Raw genomic sequence first — 21,308 nt, 5'->3', positions numbered from 1 at the left:
AGTCCCTGTGTGCTGACATATCTTTGACATTGGGTGAGCTTAGTGGAATTGGTTAAAGGTGGGGTCAGTCTGGAATACATTTTGAAGGCCAAGAAAGAACATTTTGACTTGGTCTTTGAGCAAGTAGATAGCCTTAAAACATTTAAGTGAAAATTGAGTAAAATAATCTGTAATTATTTCAAACGTCTTTTTCAAAAACGCATATTCTCCTTTTATTTTCCCTTCCAATTTGGAAGAAGGCTGAGAGTGAGTAATGCATAGTTAGAGCTGTGATTTCATGATATGCCAAATAAGTACCAAGAAATAGCTGCATTTATGGCGTTTATGTTAAGGCCTATTACTGGTATGCAAATTCCCAGCCTATAATTGTTTTCACAATTAGGCCCAAAGGCATTACCATGGAGGAAGTAATTATAAAATAGTTAATTAAAAGTAATTATAAAATGGTAAATTACTTTTTATACATCCTCATACATTGTTCAGTTATAACTTAATCTTTGAAATACTGGAATGGCTGCCTCCCAAGAACACAGCACCCTTCAGGGAAATGTGGCTTGTCTGCCAGAAACATTGTCCTTAAAAAAAAATGTTTGCAAAGTCAGATTCTAGGATATTCCAGCTGGACAGCTGGTTCACCCTCCTGTGCCGTGGTCAGTGCTTAATGCAGTGCCGCAGATTCCTCCTCCAAAGTGTGCCCTGAGTACTCCCTAGGGCCCTGCAAGTCCATATGGGAGAGCTGAATGTGCTGTTGATACCAGCACCAGACGGGCACTGCTGCGGAGCCGGCAGACGCTGCCAAGGCTGTGTGAGTGCAGCAGGTGGACTTCTGTTAGAGAAGGGAGTATGGCTTTCAGGATGCTGATCACCTTTGGCCATCTGAGATGGGAGGCCTGGGAAATCCAGCCAGATGTGGGAAGGCCTCACTGGGCCAACAACAGAGAAACCAATTTTTTCACTCAGAATTAAAACTCATTTTAATTACTTAAAGGTATATTCCACAACTGAGATGCAATTTTAAAAGGATATTAAAGTACAGACTCTAATGAAAATCATTGTTGAATGGTAGAGCTGGTGAATATATTCACACAGCTCTATGAGCTGCATCCTGCTTTGCCAAGTGACATTTTACACTTCTGGTTAGGGGAGGTATGTAAAATTCAGACCAGCTGGTTATACTGAAATTTTAGAAACACAATAAATAATATCTTAGCATAAATAATGTCCCAGATATTAGATGGAGCATACTTATACCAAACACTGTGTATCTAAGATTCAAATTTAACTGGGCATCCCAGATTTTTATTTGCTGAATATAGTAACTCTACTCTGGTTGCTATAGTAAATGGGATCTTTTTGTCACCACACTTCCAAACTGGTTATTGCTAGTAGAAGAAAGCACTGATTTTTTCATATATTAACCAAGCTATCTCATTGAATTTTCTCATTTTTCTGAGTTTTCCAGATATATACAACCATACCTTTGCCAAAGAATGATATTTTTGCCCTTTCTCTTGCAATATCTACATACTGCATTCATTTTCCATGTATGATTGCATTACATACACATGTAAAAGCAGAGTTAAATAATATCAGTGGTGGTACCTTTGTAAAATCTTATTCTCTAGATTTCCATTTTCTTTAACTTTCTAATTGAAAAAGGTAAGATGCTACTTTCAAGATCTCTGAGGAGTCCAACTCCTTTTGCACTGTTTAAGAATTCTGGGGCTTATATTCTCCGGTGATCTCATCTCATTTTAAATTTCTCACTTTAAATTAGAATAGGTCTAATTATTGTGGTCTCTGCTTTTGTGACTATACTTCTTCTATAACACAATGTACCATGAACACATTGATAGTAGAAGGAAGGGAGTCTACATAGAAAAAGAGGATATAAAAACAGCTTACAATTCACTATTAGGTGTCATTCTCTTTAATGCCCCACATAGAATATTTCTCATGTCATCTAACTATTACTAAACCATAAAAACTCTTACAAATATCACTTTTCAAACACATTTGGAATTTTTGTCCAAAAATTTGGGCTACTTGCATAACTGTGTGTGTACAAAAAACCGTGTATTCATTAGGAAGATAATTTTGCTAAAGGGCCATCTTCCAGTTTCTCCACTATTAGCAATGCAAAGTACTGCCAAAGTAGTAAAATGACAGATTTTTTTAAATTTGGGCTAGATCAGATTTTAAAGCAGATCTCTGCTGGGAGTGGGGGTAGTAATTGGACGATGAGTTCTTCTTCCATTTGCAATTGTCTTGCACTGGCTTTCGTGTGTATTCTAATTAATTTTTAACTATCAATTATAAAGTAAGCTGTTGCCTTCAGATACTTTCATTATGCTAAGCAAGTTCCCAGTAGCCATAGTGTTGAATTATATCACATTGTTTGCGAACGTTTATCAAGACAACCAGTTTTCCCCTATTTCCTTCTTTTATCAACTGAGGCATAAAATGATATTACTATCTTATACAAAGTCATATTTCATTTTCCCTTAATATATAGTTGTGTTAGCTGTATTTTGCTAAGTCACTTTAGTTGCCTTTTTTAGGTTTTTTGCTTATTTTTTATTTATATAAGGTGACCATATTCCATGTGTTTTAGATGGACAGATTTAGGACCATAGTGATACCACTCAACCCTCCCTCTTGCCGACACTCCTACACACCTCCTCCTCCTTCCTTTCTGATTCTTTCTTTTAATTTTTACAATAACATTCTTTCAATATACTTTATATTCATAAGCTTAACCCTCTACTAAATAAAGAATTCGACTAGTAAGGGAAAAAAGAGCACTGTTTCTCAAAAGTTGAGACAAGGGCTGTAGACAATAATCAATTCTCAACCTACCAATTTCACTCATGTACGTTACATTGTTTTGAATTCTGTTGAATTTTCTTATGCATTGCTATGACCTGTCTAATACAGCATGGTTTTTCACACTGTTCTAGGAAAAAAAATACAAAAAAAAGGTCAGTAATAGGGAATCTTGAGATATACAAAAACCCATTGTTATGTGAAAACCCCAGAGAAGTCACTAAGCTTATCTATTTTCATTATCTAAATGATTGAATTAACATTTGTGCAAGAGAGAATTCAGTAAAGTGATTTTTTTCCTTTTTTGTCAATTCTTAAAGAATTTATTTAGCAAGCAAATTTTATTAACTCATAAGTATTTAGAAGAATTCTTCAGGCAAACCATTTGTATATTATGCTGTCAATATTAGTGTGCATGCATGTATGATGAGATTTATTTTTTGAAAAATTAAACAAATTATCTTATTTAGCTTAAAATCAAGGTGTCTAATTTCTCTGAAGACAACTATGGTTTTAGTTTCATGGAAATGTATCCATTTCATTAAGGATTCATGTAGAGCTATATATATATAATACATAAATTATTCAATAATTTTTAACAAAGTTTATCATATCTCTAGTGTTAGCATTAGAGATGGCCATTCCTTTCCATTCTGAGTCCTTTAAACCTATCACCTATCAAAACACCTTTAGCAAGTCATTCGCTCTCTAACACAGAGAAAATAGATGCCAGCTACAGACACATTCTTTGTCTTGCTGATTATTTTGAGCGCTATTGAGATATTTTCAAATGGCTTTGTATTAGAAACAAGGTTCAGATGGTTCCAAAACATAGATCCAGAAAATATTTTTGACACTCCTTTCTTCAGAGTGGAAGTTAATGCCTCCCTGTTGAGTATGTGCTGGAGGTAGCAATTTGGAATGGGTGGAGTAGGGCAGGCTTGATGGTGCATCTCTTCCAAGATAAGGTTATAGAACGACTGGCTCTTCCATCTTGAGTGCATGCTGCCTCTCACGTGTGTATGCTCCTCTCTTTCTGTGGGAGTCTTTGCTTAGGCAAGAGCCTAGCGGGAACAGTTCCTTGGATACATCAGGTGGTAAGGAGTTGGTGCCTCCCACCTGAGGCTATGTGCATGAGCTTGGAAGCTGAGAATACAGTCCTAACAGACAGTTTGCTAACACCTCCTGAGAAATTCTGAGGTTGAACCACCCAGGTGAACAGTCCTCATGATCCCGAGGCTCAGAAACTGTATGCCATAATTGAATTCCACTTTTTTTTTTTTTTTTTTTTTTTTTTTTTTTACCATTACGCCCAATCTGAGTTTATCTGTTTCCTTTCGCAGGGGGAAAAAAAGTTGAAAGAAAAATTTTAATTCCTTTAGGGCCATTGATTATCTCTCATAACACGCTTTGCAGTTCACACAGGAGGTCAGGTTAGGTCCAATTAACTCACTGGCCCAGAGATGTCATGATTCTTTGTTGATTTCTCTTCTCTGAAATCCTCAGCGCTTTAGTGTGATCTGGCTTCCTTGAGAAATCCCACATTGTTGCTGCAATTCCAGGCATCACCAACAGGTGGTGCTCTCACAGGTAAAATAATCAAACTCTATCCAGTTGAGAGGAAAAACTTCTCAGCATCCCTGCAGTGGTCTCATATCTTTCTGGTCAAAGTTTCATCATAAACTCGTGCATAAGCCGACGAACGCCTAGCTAAAACAAACAGGACTATCAGCTTAAAATGAACTCAGCCTACTTAGGTGATGTACACCTCCATGCATTATACTGGTGTCTCTGTAAATAACTGTGAAATAACCTTAGTTACTTCCCTTGAAGATCTGTTTTTGTTCTTTTCAGTCCTTTTTGTCGGATCACAAAACTATCTTGATGCCTTAGAACTCCCCAGAATCTATTCTGGTTTCTTCGGCATTACCTCAGTATTCCATGCCTGAGCTGGGCAATGTTTTCTTGTATTGCTGTGAGGATGCCTGTATAGAATCATGCAGAAAGTATAATAATTAGAGAAAAATTTCAAGTCATATTATATAAATCACTGTCCTGAATTTGTCAGTTTGAAATTTTGTAAAATTAATGTATTTAAAATGATAGGTACCTATAAAAGTTAACTAATTCTGAGAGCCCCTAGCTAAAGTAAACTAGAAATTAATGTTTATAAGGAAACTGTAAGCCCTTGACATAAGTTGCATTTGATCAGCCAAGCAAAGTCTATTTGAACTCCTCTGTGATAGATAAAATGGCTACAGTATAGAAATAGACTTGCCTGAAGATGTACACATTGCTAAGTTTGAACAGAGGATTTCTGGCAAAATTGACATGTCTCCGGATGAGAAGTATCCTTTTACTGTTTTAAAATTGACAGTCTTGACAATATAATTAATCTAAGAGATGGCTAAGGAAAAAAATATAATCTTCAATAAATCATCTGGCATGATAAAAGCCAAAATCCTTATATTTAGCCTTATTGGAATATAATTAGAATGTTCTATACAGTCAAACTTTTTAGATGTTTTCTGAAATCTGAAACACCCAGGTTTTCACAATATTCTCTGCATTTAAATGTGCAAATGCACTAGCTGATGAATTTTGACTATATTAATTTAAGGCTTTTGTGCTAATATTACAGAGTAAAATGGATTTTAAAAGGATAAAGTAAAACTTCAGTAAGTTTTGTGGAGTGGATTGATTGCAGGTAGGCCTTGATAGAGCCATTGCTTTGTGCAGTATGTTTATATCATCATTCTTGGCCACCAACAGACTGATCTGTCCTGTTCACGGCATACAAGTGTCCTCTGGTGCTACTGTCATGTTAGTTTTTATTTTCTTTCAATGATATAATGCATTGGTGTTGTTGGTATCCTATCAATGACAGAATGCTCACCTACAATCTTACAGTAAGTTCTCAGTGACAGTATTTCATCTGATGAATTAATCTTATTTAAAATGAAATAATTCCACACTTACCTTCCTTTGCATTATTTCAATTTGTTGGTAGTTTGTAATCCATCTCTACCTTCATACATATTTCTATTGACTTTTACATTCTTCTCTAGATCCCTAAAAAATGAAATAAAACTAGAAATATAAAAATAAATGGCTAAAAATTTACAGATACATTGGTAGGTATTGTAAATATTCCAAATATTCAAGTTATTTAAGAAATCAAAATTATAGTTATAGGAGCAGGCATTTGGCCTAGTAGTTAAGTCACCAGTTAAGATGTCTACATCGCACATCAGTGTACCTGGATTTGACACTTGACTCCTTTCTTGAATCCAGGTGCTTGCCAATGCAGACTTTGGGAGGCAGAGGTGACGCAAGTAATTTAGGTTCCTGCCACCTGTATGAAAGATCTGTATTGAGTTCCCAACTTCCAGCTTTGGCCTAATCCAGGTCTAGTTGTTGAATCAGCAAATGGGATCTCTCTCTCTCTCTCTCTCTCTCTCTTTCTCTTTCTCTTTTTCTGCCTCTCAAATATTTGTTTTTTTAAAATCTAGCTACGAATCACTTAGCAATGATGAAAATATGGAAACTTAAATTGGTACTCAAAACAAAATCATTTTCAAATGATCCATCATAAATAAGAAAAATGCAGGTGACCTAAGAATGAACCCACTTCAAGAAGCTAGAAAAGAGACAAATCTAAAGGCGGCAATAGGGAGTTATAGGGATATAAGCAGACATTAGGAGGTAAAATGGAAAAAAAAAAAAAACAACAAAAAGCTTGATAAATCCATCATCTAATTCTTTGGAAGAATCCATAACATAGATAAATGCCAAGAAAGGTTAGTTAAGAGAAAAAAAAGAGAAAAATCCATGTAGTATGAACTAAACAGAGAAATAATCAGGTATATTAGTGCTTGCCATTTTGTGTTCTTTTATTTGAAATCTAGAAAAAAACAGCTACAGATTCATTGAAGGAAAATGAGTCACCCCAGCTGAGTTACACATAGGGTAGCAACTGGTAAGCTAATGAATAGTACCCAAAAAGCAGTTGGGTCATAACCACAGGTGAATCCAGTGAAAACTTCTAAATATCTATAATTCCTTGCCTTACACAGGTTCCCAGAATATAGAAAATGGAGGAAGCTTTCTCAGTTAACTTTATAAAGTTAGCATAATTTCAGTAATAAAATCTGAGAAACAGCATGCATATTTAAAGAGTCCCAAATAAAATTTTAAGAAATCTAATCTAGGAGTATAACAAAAGCTAAATGTATTATCACTAACTAGAATTTATTTCAGGAATTCAGAAATGAGTCAACCATTGGATATATATGGCATAAATTATCATCTTAATACTTGAAAGGATAAAAATATTCCCTTGATAGATGGTAAAAACTTCTGATATAATTTAACCTGCCTTCCTGATAACATTATCAAATTAAAGTAGAGGCATTTCAATAAAGTATGAGATCAAAGTAGGTCAGTGGCCATTTCTACTCAACCTTTTCACTCATGTTTGACCAAGAGCTGCCCTTCTCCATTCTGAGGAGAACGATGGTAGATGGAGGACAGCTGGAGCTGGGATGCCCTGACTCATCCATCTTGATCTGGTCAACAAGGTTTCCCTAAAAGGGAAAACAGACTTGCTTACACCAGGGAATATAAAGTTAGCTAAATTGTTGTACTAGAAACTAATGAAAAAGATCATGCTAGTGAAAATGGCCATGCTTAGCTGGTTCTGCAGCTCAATAGGCTAATCCTCCACCTGTGGCGCCAGCACCCTGGGTTCTAGTCCCGGTCGGGGCACTGGATTCTATCGCGGTTGCCCCTCTTCCAGGCCAGCTCTCTGCTGTAGCCAGGGAGTGCAGTGGAGGATGGCCCAAGTCCTTGGGCCCTGCACCCCATGGGAGACCTGGAGAAGCACCTGGCTCCTGGCTTCGGATCAGCGCAGTGCGCCGGCGCAGTGCGCCGGCCGCGGTGGCCATTGGAGGGTGAACCAACGGCAAAAAGGAAGACCTTTCTCTCTGTCTCTCTCTCTCACTGTGCACTCTGTCAAAAAAATAAATAAATAAATAAAAGAAAATGGCCATGCCATACATTTATTTATATAATTAAGGAAATTGGAGTTTTAGTTTTTTCCAGTTTCCAGGAATTCATTTATCTTGTTACTAGAATTGGGCTTCACCTGTGCAACAGTAAATCCGCATGTGCCAGCATGAATGGCATAAAAAAATACATACCTTTCTGGCTCGCAGATCGCCCATATTGATGGACTGTTTGTCCTTGAGACTGCACGTGGCTGAAATGTGTGACTTGATCCTGAGAAATGAGCAGTCATGAGGTCCACGGGAAGTTGACAGAAGGGAGAATACAGAATACAAAAGCTCCCTTTTCATATCGTTACTTATCAGCCAGTGCCATGGGGAGCTATAGGCACCATGCAAGTCAAAACTGACCCCAAAATCAAGTCCACTAATGGGAATGTGTTTTCTACTGTATTTCACATGAGTAAACCAGCATCCTAAAATATTTAAGTGTTTTGTAAATTATTTCTGAAAAGTTTATTGTTTTGTTTTTCCCTCTGGGCACACATAAAAACTAAATTATCATCTGTGTTACCAAAGTCAAAGAATAGGAGGTCTATTTCAATGTTCATTGCATGGGTTAAATAATAAACGGGTATGGGTCATTTCTATTTGCTGATACTAAAAACAAATGAAAACCACACAACTGTATCCATCTATGAAAGTGGTTTGTTAATAGTCCTGTAAAGAGCGCAAAGATGTTGTGGAAATATTTGGGAGCCAGCAGAAGAGGCATTTGCCTATGATTGGGAAAGCCATTCTTAGCTCTGTTGGGTTTTGTATGTGTATGTGCGCATTTATGCATTTAGTGTTCTGCATATTTTCATTAAGGGGAAAAGGAATTTTCTTTTCATTTGAAAATCTGAAAAGAGGAATTTTCAAAAGTGAACTTTCTTAAGTAGATAGACCAATTATTCAAGTAGATAAGAATGTAATGGAGAAATTTTAAATAGTATTTGTGTAACAATATTTTAATATCTTAATACTAATACTTAATATGGTACCATAAAGATTCAAGATCCAAAGCAAAAATTAAATTTAGGTGCTAACCTGATGTTTCTGAATTTCAAGAATACATGTGCATAGATTCCTATGTAATCATATACGCATACATACATATATCTTTTACTAATAATATCAAATTTTGGAAAAGTAAATAGGGCCTTTTGTGAATTATCAAAACCCCTGAAAAAACATTAAAAATATTTAATATTAGAAATATTAAGTAATACAAACCACTGTTTTCAAATTTTTAAGACAAATTAGTTTTCTCATTTTTTGCCAATTCAAAGCTGATATTATCTTCTAAGAAAAATATTTCTAGACATATATATTGAAAGTTGCTAATATTGTTGAAGGACATCATACATTTAAAAGTAGTAGCCACACTGATAATCATGCCAAGAGCTGGAAAGTCATGCCTTTTTCTTCAAATGTATTTTAATTAATGTGAAAAAGCAGCAGAGAGAGATCCTCCATCTGCTAGTACATTCTCCAAATGGCTTTGACAGCCAAGGCTGGCACATGCCAAAGTCCACCTAGATCTGCCGGGTGGATGCAGGGACCCAGTACTGGAGCTCTCACCTGCTGCCTCCCAGGGTACAGATTAGCAGGATGCTGGATAGGAAGAAGAGGTGGAACTTGAACTCCATCACTCCAAATGGGATGTGGACATCCATGTATTGCATTATTGGCTGTACCACACTGTTCACACCAACTGTGACATTCTTCTTTTGTTAGTACTTACCACTGTGGTGGGTGTTTGGCAAAGCAGTTAGTTCAGGGCTTGGAATGTCAACATTCCATTTCATAATGCTATTCCACTTTTTTTTTTTTTTTTTGCTATTCCACTTTTTTTTTACTCATACAGTAAAATAGTCATAATGCATACACATTAACACTATAGTAGTTATATCTTTATTAACAATTTGTTTGACAAATATTTAAAACAGACTTTAACAACACTATATTTGCAGGAAAACTGAAACTGGCTTTTTGTTGTTGTTGTTGTTGTTGTTGGCTCAAGTGGTTCGATTGGGTTCCTGCCATCACATGAGAGATTCAGATGGAGTTCCTTGCCTAGCCCAGCTGTTGCAGGCATTTGAGGAGTGAACCAGCAGATCAAAGCTCTCTTTCTCTCAGTCTCAGTTTCTATCTCTCTTTTTCTCTGTCACTCTGCCTTCTCATTAGCTGAAAATACATAAAAATAAATTTTTAAAAATATATACATCACTAAAATATAAATACAATAAATGACCTCATTTTTGTACTTACATATTCTTGTGAAAATATTTGTTTTTACTTTTATTTTACAACAGTAAAACCTTTGGAGCTTGTCAGCTGATGGATGATGTAATTGGACATGTTTTATAATAAAAAAATGAAGGTGCAAAACATACGACATTGGACAGTAAAATCCTTTATATTTTCCATATTTACCCAGTTTATTTCATTCATTCATAGGACCATGTTGGATAAAACAGAAGTGAATGTATTAGAAGTCCAAAAAGTACTTAAGTGGCAGCCAACAATTCATAGTTGCATAAACTATGGAAGTAACTTGTATGTCGGCCATTACCACAGCTCCTTGGTGTGCTGGCTAGGCAGGCAGCAAGCCCCCACCACCACCAGGTGGTGAGCTCATCAGGGTTCAATCTCAATTGTTTGCTTGTACAATGCACAACAAACAGTATCGCCTGGAGATCCAGTCTTGTTTTCCTAATTGCCTGTTTCACTGGTTTTCTCAATTGCACTCATAACTACATTGCTGAAACTATTCCTGTCCAGTTTTTCTAAATCTACTTAATTAAGCACTTGAATTGCACAACCCAAACTTCGCTCCCATGCACCACAAAAATCTCACCCCTACTCCGCATGCCCTTTCTGTATAACGGAATCTGCAAGTCCTTCAATGTTGCAAACAGAACCAGAGCTACCTGGAAATACCCAGTATGCTGTAGGATATATACCCCTGATGACCTTTAGGTCATTATAATATCACTGTAATAGAATAGGCATGGAGTGCACTCCCACTCTGATCATGCACCTGAAGTCGTGATACTTCCAATATTTTGAAAATAGGGCACAGAAGTGGGCAGTACTTGAGACTCGCCCCAAACTCTGCCCCTTTTTGAATATTCAAACAGGCTGAATCCAGACTTCACTCTCTCAGCCTCCGGATGGTTTAAAGGGAAGGTCTTAGCTTTTTCCTTTCTTTTTTGTTTTTTCTTTCAGATTTTTTCTTTGGATGGGGCTTGCTTTCTTTCAGGTTTTTACTTTAGCGGGGAGAGAGGAAGGTTCTTTGTTTGGAGCCTTTTTACATTTTGAGTGTTCATGATTCTCTTCCTCTCTCTCCCCCTCCCTCCCTCCCTCCCTACATCTCTCAAAGTTCCTCCCCTCTGAATGGCTTGACTTAGGTTCACTGAAAAAGTGAACTAAATTTAGAGAGATGTGCCTTCCTGTATACCCTCCCCACACCAACTCATGCATAGCTTCTCACGTTCCAAAAGTACCTGAATGATACTTTTGTTAAAGTTGATGTATTTGACACTGACACATCATTATAAACCAAAGTCCATAATTTATATTAGTGTTGTACATTCTATTGTTTTGGAGAATTTTACAATAGCACATATCTATGACTATAGTAGCATATTAAATGATTTCACTGGGTGTTTTGCTTTTGAAGATACTGGCTATTTAAAAGTTTTTATTTTTGAAGAACTTAATTCTATCAAAGAGCCTTAAAGTACTTAAGAAAATAAAAATTTACTGGGGAAATGTTAGAGACATTCTGAGGGAATTGACTAAAAGGAACAAACCAGAACTCTTTTGGGAAAAGTTTATTAGGATCTTGTCCAATGTGTGTCCAGAAACGTGTAAAGGGTGTTCTCATGTTTTCTGCCATGACTTAGTAGTTTCTAATGTTCCACGAGAGGTTGCCATGATCTGAATGTGTCCCTTCAAAATTCAGATGTCAAAGGTTCATCACGACTGTGACAGTATTAGGCAGGGGATCCTTCAGGGAGCCATCAGATCAACATGGCAGAGCTCTCATGAGTGAAAGTAGTGTCCTTTTAAAGGAGACCTCAGTGAGCTGCCTAGTCCCTTCCACTGTGTGAGGACATTACGGCACTTTGTCAAAATAGGGACTATTCCAGTGTTCTAGAATATTCTTTCATTTTCTTTTCTTGACAGTTTGCTTCCTGTACTCCTTACCCACCACCCTCTTAACCTGTCAGAGAAACCCTATTTTATTTTTGTCATCACAGTTTTTACTTGCCTCCCTTAAAACTTAAATAAATTGAAACATAAAAGATATATGACTCTGGCTGCTTCTACTCAATTCATTTTGTGTTTCGTGTGTGTGTGTGTGTGTGTGTGTCTGTGTGTAGCCTAATTTTATACCACAAATCTAAATATTTAGATTTTTTATTTTTACTTTAGATTTTTTTATTGTTTTCCTTAGTATGATTATTTCACAATTATTTATCCATTCATTTTGATAAACTTTTTGGTTATTATGATGTAAGTATATTTGTCATATTACAAAGTTGCCCTGCTGAGGAATTGTGTCAATTTACACTGTCAGAATCATTTTTAAATCTATTCTAATTGTATATCCCTTAAATTTAAATTGGTGTTTAAATTACATTTTTCAATATTGAAGTTAATTTTATTAAGGCTTGTTAGTCAAACAAGTTTCTTTTATCAACTGTACATGTTATCTATTTTTCTATGGACTTGTTCATCATTTAAGATTTTGTATATAAGATGTAGATATGCACACACTAAGGCTATGGGGGCTTATTGGGCTCCTTTAAGAATGTCCCAATGCAAATCTACCTCCCTCAAAACATGTACTATCACCCAGGAGAGATAACATTACTGTTATAAACATTTATAGGTCAAAATATCTTATGCACGAAATATTTTGCAAAAGATCACAATCAAATGAGTGACACTGAACAACTGCCTTTAACCACTTTGCAATCCTGCCTTGATTTTTTTTTTTTTTTTGACAGGCAGAGTGGACAGTGAGAGAGAGAGACACAGAGAAAGGTCTTCCTTTGCTGTTGGTTCACCCTCCAATGGCCGCCGCGGCAGGCACGCTGCAGCCGGCACACCGCACTGATCCAATGGCAGGAGCCAGGTGCTTCCTCCTGGTCTCCCATGGGGTGCAGGGCCCAAGTACTTTGGCCACCCTCCACTGCACTCCCTGGCCACAGTAGAGAGCTGACCTGGAAGAGGGGCAACCGCGACAGAATCCGGCGCCCCGACCGGGACTAGAATCTGGTGTGCCGGCACCGCAAGGTGGAGGATTAGCCTATTGAGCCGCAGCGCCGGCCTCCTGCCTTGATTTTCAAAACAGGCTTATATGATGAAAAGCAAACTCCTAAAGTGTAATTAACAATGACTCCCTCCTAGGATTGTTTCAAGGACTGAGCAAATTCACACATGTAGTAACAGTAATAAGCACTATATGCCAGACCTTATTCTATGTGCTTTACATAAATTAACGCATCTAATCTTCACAGTAATCTCATGAGAAGTACAATGCAAAAAGAAGGTGAAATATAGAGAGGTTAACTACTTTGCCAGTATTCTATGACTAATAAATGATAGGACTGAAATTTGATCCTAGATAAGTTGGCTTCAGGGTCCATTCTGTTACTTTAAATATTACACTAATAGCTGAGAAAAACTCAAATTATGCTCTAAATAGATAGTGACCAATATCTAAATTAAAGGGCATTTACTGGACCACAGTTATGAAAGCAAAGTTCTTTTCTCAAGAGTTTCAATCTCCTGACATTGCTTCTTTCTCTCCATCTACATTGTTGAAAAGGTGAGAAGGAGCCCTGATACTTGGAAGAGGGGTTTGAAAGAAATGGGCCTGTACATCTTCAATGTGAAAATTTAATCGCCTTAGCATGTGTTGTATAATGCCAAAAAGTTGTGTAACAGACAACTTCAAAGTCTTCAAAGCTTAAAACACAAATAGGCATTTTCTTTACAGATACATGGATCAGCTGTCACTCCTCCATGCTGGGCTCCAGTTATCTGATCAGATTCAATCTGTTCCATATTCATGCTGGGAACCTGGGTGTGCACTACCTAGGGAGATCATAGGAAATCAACTGGATAGCAAAACTGCAAACATGTTTAAACCCTCTGTCATATCATGTTTGCTAATCCCCAATTCAGTAGTACTGATGATGAAATAGGGGACAAAGTGGTAGAGTAAGGTTTCAGTCTTTGGAATCTTGAGATCTTAACCAAATATTTTCACAAAGTTAGCTATTAATTTTATTGAAGTTTTATGCAAATATTTCTTCTAGATTTTGTTAATAGCTTTTAAACATCATTTATGACATTTTAGCTTTGCTGAAGAACTTAATTTTATGTAGTTAAAATGGAATATTTCTTTTATGGTATGTGCCTCTTAATTGTTGCATACTTAAATCTGGATAGGATTTAAAAAAAATTTTTTTTTGACAGGCAGAGTTAGACAGTGAGAGAGACACAGAGAAAGAGTTGTAGACAGAGATAGAGAAAGGTCCTCCTTCCATTGGTTCACTCCCCCAGTGGCTGCCACGGCTGGCGCTGCAGGCCGATCTGAGGCCAGGAGCCTGGTGCTTCCTCCCAGTCTCACATGCGGGTGAAGGGGCCCAAGCACCTGGGCCATCCTCCACTGCCTTCCCGGGCAACAGCAGAGAGCTGGACTGGAAGGGGAGCAGCTGGGACTAAAACCCGGCACCCCAGCTGGGACTAGAACCCGGGGTGCCGGCACGGCAGGTGGAGGGTTAGCCGATTGAGCAACGACACCAACCCTGGATAGGATTTTATAATACAGCCTTTAGATGCATACAAGCTAAAGAAGTGCTCATCCATTTCTTTCCATTATATAATATTGAGAAAACGAAACTTATATCATTGCCAAATGAGAGAACCTTAAATTATTTTCAGTGATGGTGCTGTGGTAAAGAAGTATATCAGAGTAATGTAAAACAAAGGAAAAAGTCTTGGAGGTTATAATTAAAAGTTTCTTTTTTGAAAAAAAAGTATTTATTTATTTGAAACTTAGTTACAAAGAGAAGGAGATGTAGAGACAGATCTTCCAACCGCTGGTTCACTCCCCAGATAGCCCCAACAGCCTGGCCTGGGCCAAGCTGAAGTCAGAAGCCTGGAGCTTCTTCCAGGTCTTCCAGGCGGGTATCGGGGTCCCAGGCACTTGGGCTGTCTTCAATTGCTTTTCCCAGGACATTAACAGGGAGCTGGATTGGAAGTGGAGCAGCTGGGACACTTGACTGGAGCCCATATAGGATGCTGGTGCTGTAGACAGTGCTTTCACTTGCTATCCTACAACACGGGCCCTGGAAGTTTCTTAAGATTATAGGACTTGTTATCTGTATAAAAATAGTGTACATATATCTGCAATAAACTTATTCTTTGAGACTCTAGAATTAAGCCTTACAGAATTACTTGGAAAAATAAAACGGTGAGAATACATACTAAACAATTATTTAATCTCATAATTGGATCACACCTATCAGAGTAGATAATTAGGGTCTTTTTCTGATCTAAAATGACTTAAAGGCATTACATATTCCAAATTTTCTACATATCTCAGTGTTCTCAAGTAATCAATCCATGTGTCTCCTAGTTGTCAGAGGTTCATGCTTTTCCCATCAGGGCTTTCATTCAAAATTAAGAGTACAGATTCAGACTCCTTTGAGGCTCTGCTTCTCTAAACAGCAAGTCCTGAGCCTGATGGCAAGCTGGATCACACTCTAGCTGAGCATAGTGAGGGTCGTGGCCCTCAGAATATCACTGCATAGCTAATCCATTGCTATTTTAATTCTTCAATCACGAATGGCATTGAGCAGCAATCAACTCCAAAGTCTTTGTACTGTCCCTACCCCCACCTCATATACCAGGACATCTCTTTCAACCTCTATCTCATTCCAATTCACCGTAGGTCAAAGTCCTTACGATCTTAAACAATGCTACAATTTTCTTCACTTTGAAGAAAATGGGATTGCTGTTTCCATGGGACTGGTGAATAATCTAACTCGGAATCCCATCCTGCGTGTCTGCTTCCTAGGTCTACGCTCCTGAAAGTAATATTGAGTTTGGTTTCTTGGACTTGGACCTCAAGATGATTTTCTGTAAAAATATCTCACTAGGAAGCATTTCCAGGTAAAAATCAATTGGTGAGTGAGAAATGGCCTGAGAGAGGGAAAAGTCAAGCAGCAGAGTGTATTTAGCAAATTCCCATGGGAGGGGATTAGGCTTTGTCCTGTATTGGAGCTGGGAGAAGGCATAGGTCAGTCCCATTGACACTGATCAGTCACTGGTTGAGGGATGATGCACTGGGGAGGTACTTTAGATTTCTGTTCAAGCAGAAAAAAAGAAGGATCTAGCAAGCCTGAGTATGGTCTGCGGGCAGTCACAGGCATTACCTTCTTAGTTAAGGCAGCAGGCTATTTCTCTATAACAAACTATCTCAAACTTTGTAACTGATACGAGCATCAAGCATTTAGTTGTTGATCTTTTTCTGGGGACTTGGGGAGCTGCAATTACTGGTCAGGGGTCTGGGAAGTTCAGGACCCTTGAGCTGAGATTGTGTTCACCTGCTGTCTTCCTATGATGGCAAATGAGGCATCCTTGGATAGAAGTAACCGGAGGACTCAGTGCACTACATGTGGAAGAGTTTGGGGGTGACATTCACCACGTCCAGCAGGACGAAAGGGAGTCACAAGGCTAGGCCAGCTTCAGAGAAGACGGAAATAGATTCCTCCCCTTAGTGGGAGGTGCTGCATGCAGTTTGAGATCCTTTGTGTAATGCAGGCACAAGCGGAAGCACAGAAAGCACCAGTGTGCAGTAGTGGGAGCTGGAGCTGAGGGCTAGGTACAGGCAGGGCACGGAGGGGAGGAGTTCTTGCTCTCACCAGTGTTCACTTTCTGGCATATGTCATCTGCTGGAGTTACGTTGTTGCATGGCTAAATAAAGGGCAATTCACAAAAAGGTTAAGAACATTTTATTTAATTTGCATACCTTTGGGAAATCTTCATCTAACTAGATTTAAATTAAAAAAAAATCCTTTCTCTGTGATCACGTGTCCTGATCCAATTTGGAAAATTTGATGTTCATTGTAAACAGCTGGATCCAGAATGCTAAACTGATAAGCAATTTAATTAACATTAGAGGCATAGCAGAGATGCAACAAATCTTTGTTGAATTAGGTTAACAGAATACTAATTAAAAGTGAGACAGAAAAATGAAAATAAAGGAAAGATTTTTTAAAGATTTATTTATTTGAAAAAGTTACAGAGGGAGGGAGGAACACAGAGCTTCCATCTACTAATTGACTCCCCAGATGTCTCAGCCCCAGCTGAGACTGGGCCAGACTGAACACAGGAGCCTGGAGCTTCTTCCAGGTCTCCCACCTGGGAGCAGGGACTCAGGCATTCAGGTTCTCTTCCATTGCTTTTCCCACTCCATCAGCAGGGAGTGGGTTTGGAAGCTGGGACACAAAATATTGCAGGTAGTGGCTTTACCTGCTATACTACAATGATGGCTCCGTAGGATTTCTTCGGTAAAGTATTACCTGTATTTGTTTTTGCAGTTCAGTGAAAGGGACAAAGAGATACTATTTGTGCACTTACTGTTTTTACCTACATTAACATTTCATGGAATCTGAAGAATAGATTTTAAGGGAGACAATACTGCCTAGAGTTTACATCAGATAACTAGTATGTGGCTTAGACAGACTGAGGAACATTTAGCAGAGTGCGATGAGTGGTGACAAAGATGTATTCCTCGACCCGACTTTAGTCAGGCTCCTTTGAGTTTCTTTACTAGCTGTCATCGTGTCACCTGTCCTTTCTGGGCTTGCATTGCCTAGTTGAGTCACAGCAATAGCCCTGTTAAATTAGTCTAGTGAGAATCCTTATCCTTGATATCTGATTACCCTGGCTTGCCTTTAGCAAGAATCCTATAAGGTCAATTTAGCAAGAATCTCCTATCCTTGATGTCTTCACTTTGTAATTTTTTGTCTATTGACCCTTTCTTCATCCCATTCAGTGGCTATAAATTCCCAGCAGTCTTTGCCGTATTTGGAATTGAGCCCAACCTCTCTCCCCTATGACAATAGTTTTGATACCTATTACAATAGTCCCTTACTAGGTTAAAAAATGTGAGAATAATTTTTTTCTTGAACAGCTGCTGGCATCAATACAAGCACTAAAGCTGCCTACTGTGATATCAGTCAGAGGAGAAATGAGAGCAAGCCTGAATAAAAGGTTATAATGCTCACATATAATTCAGTATCTTTGGGGTTTGTAAGGTTATACAAAAGTAACGTCTAACTAGGGAACCCATAAAACAGAATGATTCTGGCTTCCTGATACTCTTATCTCTTGGGAGTTTTGTGTCAGAGAAATTCAGGTGCCAGCCAGTATAATTGCCTGGACCTCTGTCAGCATCTTGTTTCCATCTGTTCATCTCCACCTGTCCCTGAGCACTGCTGGTTCCGCTGCCCATTATCTCACTCTCTGTTGAGTACATTAACCTCTCTAAGCCACCACCATAACCACTATTTTTTCCTCAGTGTATGGTTACCATAGCTTTTATGACTACCTTGATTCCCAAAAGATAACTGAGTAGGCTGTAATCTTTGATGAGATTTTAATGAAGTATTCAAAATAACACATAGGTGTAATAAACATAAAGTGTAATGTATATCAGCCGTTAGATCCTGTTTTAATCCCCAAATACATAACGGTGTTTTGCAGTACCTAGAGTGAGCTTCCCCCTTCCATATTTCCAGGAATTTTCCCCAAATGCCAACTTGTTTCTTATGTCATCCAGAATAGTTTACTTTAACCAGCAACTTTGGTTTTGAGCATGCTTTTGTACATTTGGATTAACAAGATAGAACAAAATAGTCCAGCCACAATACATTTTTCAGTGCCTACCCTTAATCTTTACATCATACAAAGGATATTCAGGGGTTGATAGCACACTGCCAGGATTAGTTCTTTTGTTCTCTTCTGCGGTTAAGAGCAGATAAACTTGGGCATCTTTCCTTTTGTATGCTCAGTCTCCTTGTTATTCTTGAGGAAATAGTTAAGCTAGGCCATTGTAAGCATATCCACACAAATGTGTGGGTGTGCAGACACACATGAGTGCTTACACACATACACAGGAAATTCTCTACAAACCTCAGTCGCACTGCAGAGTGCAGCTTCATCCAGTATGTGCAAAGGAAACACTTTTTATTTTATTTTTAATTTTTTTGGAAACACTTTTCTAAAAGGGAACTTATTCTGCAGAGTTGCAACTCTGCATAAAACATCCACAGCTTCTTACATTATTGCCCTGAGCAATTGCACTTCTTCTAGACACCATTCAAACATCTTTTCTGATTCTAATCTCTGCCTTACATTTGCATAACCGACAGACCTATCAGGAATGTGTTTTTCTGAAAACCCTGCCTCACAGTGGTTTTCAAGCTTCTCCCACTTTAAAAGCTACGAAATAACTGTACAGTATTTTTTTTTTTACCATCTCTGTCTAGGATTCAGGTATATTTTTGAAACAATTAGTTTTATACTAATTTTAATACAAAGAGTTTTCCAATATCCCTCACTTCACATCTAATGTCCTAACCTTCCAGAACTTAATGCTGATCAGAATCAGGAATTTAACTATGGTACAAAAATAGTAATTAAAGAGTAGATTTTATCTGAATTTTATCAAGTTGTCTATTAAGGTCCTGTTGCTGCTTTAGAATGATCCAGTGTCTTTATCCAGTCAGATATTAAGCTCATTAACCATTTATCTTTCTAGAATCATTGCTAGAACAAGAAAGTTCTTGTAGAGCACCTAGCTGAAAGGGGGAATGAATGGATTCTTAGGATGATGGTTCCCTTCGGATTTCCTGATACTTTGCTCCCAGCCCTCAGATGGGAGAAATTAGTGATTGCACTGGATGTGACAAGATGGGCCTGGCTTGATGCTGAAACTGGAAGTCAAAATGAAGAGCATTTCTGGGTTCCCCAGATCTGAGATGAGGATTTGTGTCTATAGGAGTGTTCCCAGGAAATATTCACGGGGAATTGGGCCTGGGAATGCTGCATGGAGGAGAATGACCAAGAGTGCGACATTAAAGTCCCCTCAGCTGGATCTGGTAGGGGAGCTTGTACACAGTTGGGCTCACTGTGGGGTGGGGGGAGCAGACTGTGGAAACCTGTATATTCTTTGTCTCAACAGTCGTTGGTTCACAGCTCCCCCTAGAGTGATAAACATTCTCAGACTTAGCTGTTCGAGATCGCGGGGCAAGTCATTCTGGCAGCTAGTCATTCTGGCAGCTAGAGCCATCCTGCCACAAAGAGCTGCAGGTGCTGGCGACTGTGGTGAACACATAGGAGCCAGTATGGAAGAAAGCTGTTTTGGGGAAAGGTGAGCATAGCACTCTGCCTGTGGAGTCTGAAGATGGTAGGGATTTAAGTAGGACATAAATAGCAAGAGGGAAGGGGTCATTCAAAAGGCAAACAAATTTGGAAAATGTGCAAGGGAAGTTATTTCAGCACAGTGAAAATATTAGGCAAATAAAATTAGTATTAACAAATTTTCTTCCTGTCCTGACAACCTCACTTAAGTTCTAGTAGATGAAAAAACAGTTTATTAAATAAGCACCAAACCATAATGTGGTACACATGACAGGCCGAGAGTGGGAAAACAGAAAGAATCCCTCCCCTCCCTACTCCTATAGCCAAGATGATCAACACATCACACACACATATGCAGGGTTAACCAAAGCTTGTTCTCAGATAACATTTGACAACACGTTAGTAATACATAAGTCATCCTAACTTTACCTCGTAATGGGGGGGCACCCTCTTTACTTGCGATTGACCCCATCTAAACGAAATAGCAAACTGCCATATTTATGATAGGAGACGGATTTCCAAAGTGTAACAAGGAGGTCACTGAAGTTAAACTCCTAGATTCCTAGAGAAATGGAGATACAGGAGCCCCAGTTCCCTTGATATTTACATTTCAAAGAGATGGATCCCAGGTCTTTGAAAAGACATTTTTGATCATAAAGGTGACAAAAACTTTTATCTTGTCTTCACAAAGACTTACACCAATTCTGAGAGGGGAGAAAGTACAACTAAAGTAAATGTTTTTAGAGAAAGGGGAGGTGCAGAGAGCCTCTTGCCTTATTTTCCAGAAGGAGAATTTATTCTGTTATTTTCTGTTTTTATTTGTTTTTCCAGAGGTCATAAAACTTAGCTCCCAAACCTCATTTATATAGTTTCAGTCTTCATGAGCAATGATACTTTAAAATGAATTATTAAATATATCTTCCTTTTAGAAATCAATAAATAATCTATGGTAGCTTTACTAAAGATGCCATGGCAAGT

This window comes from Oryctolagus cuniculus, chromosome 2 (genome assembly GCF_964237555.1).
Source record: "Oryctolagus cuniculus chromosome 2, mOryCun1.1, whole genome shotgun sequence".
NCBI lineage: Eukaryota > Metazoa > Chordata > Mammalia > Lagomorpha > Leporidae > Oryctolagus > Oryctolagus cuniculus.
Note: the sequence above shows the minus strand (reverse complement) of the source record.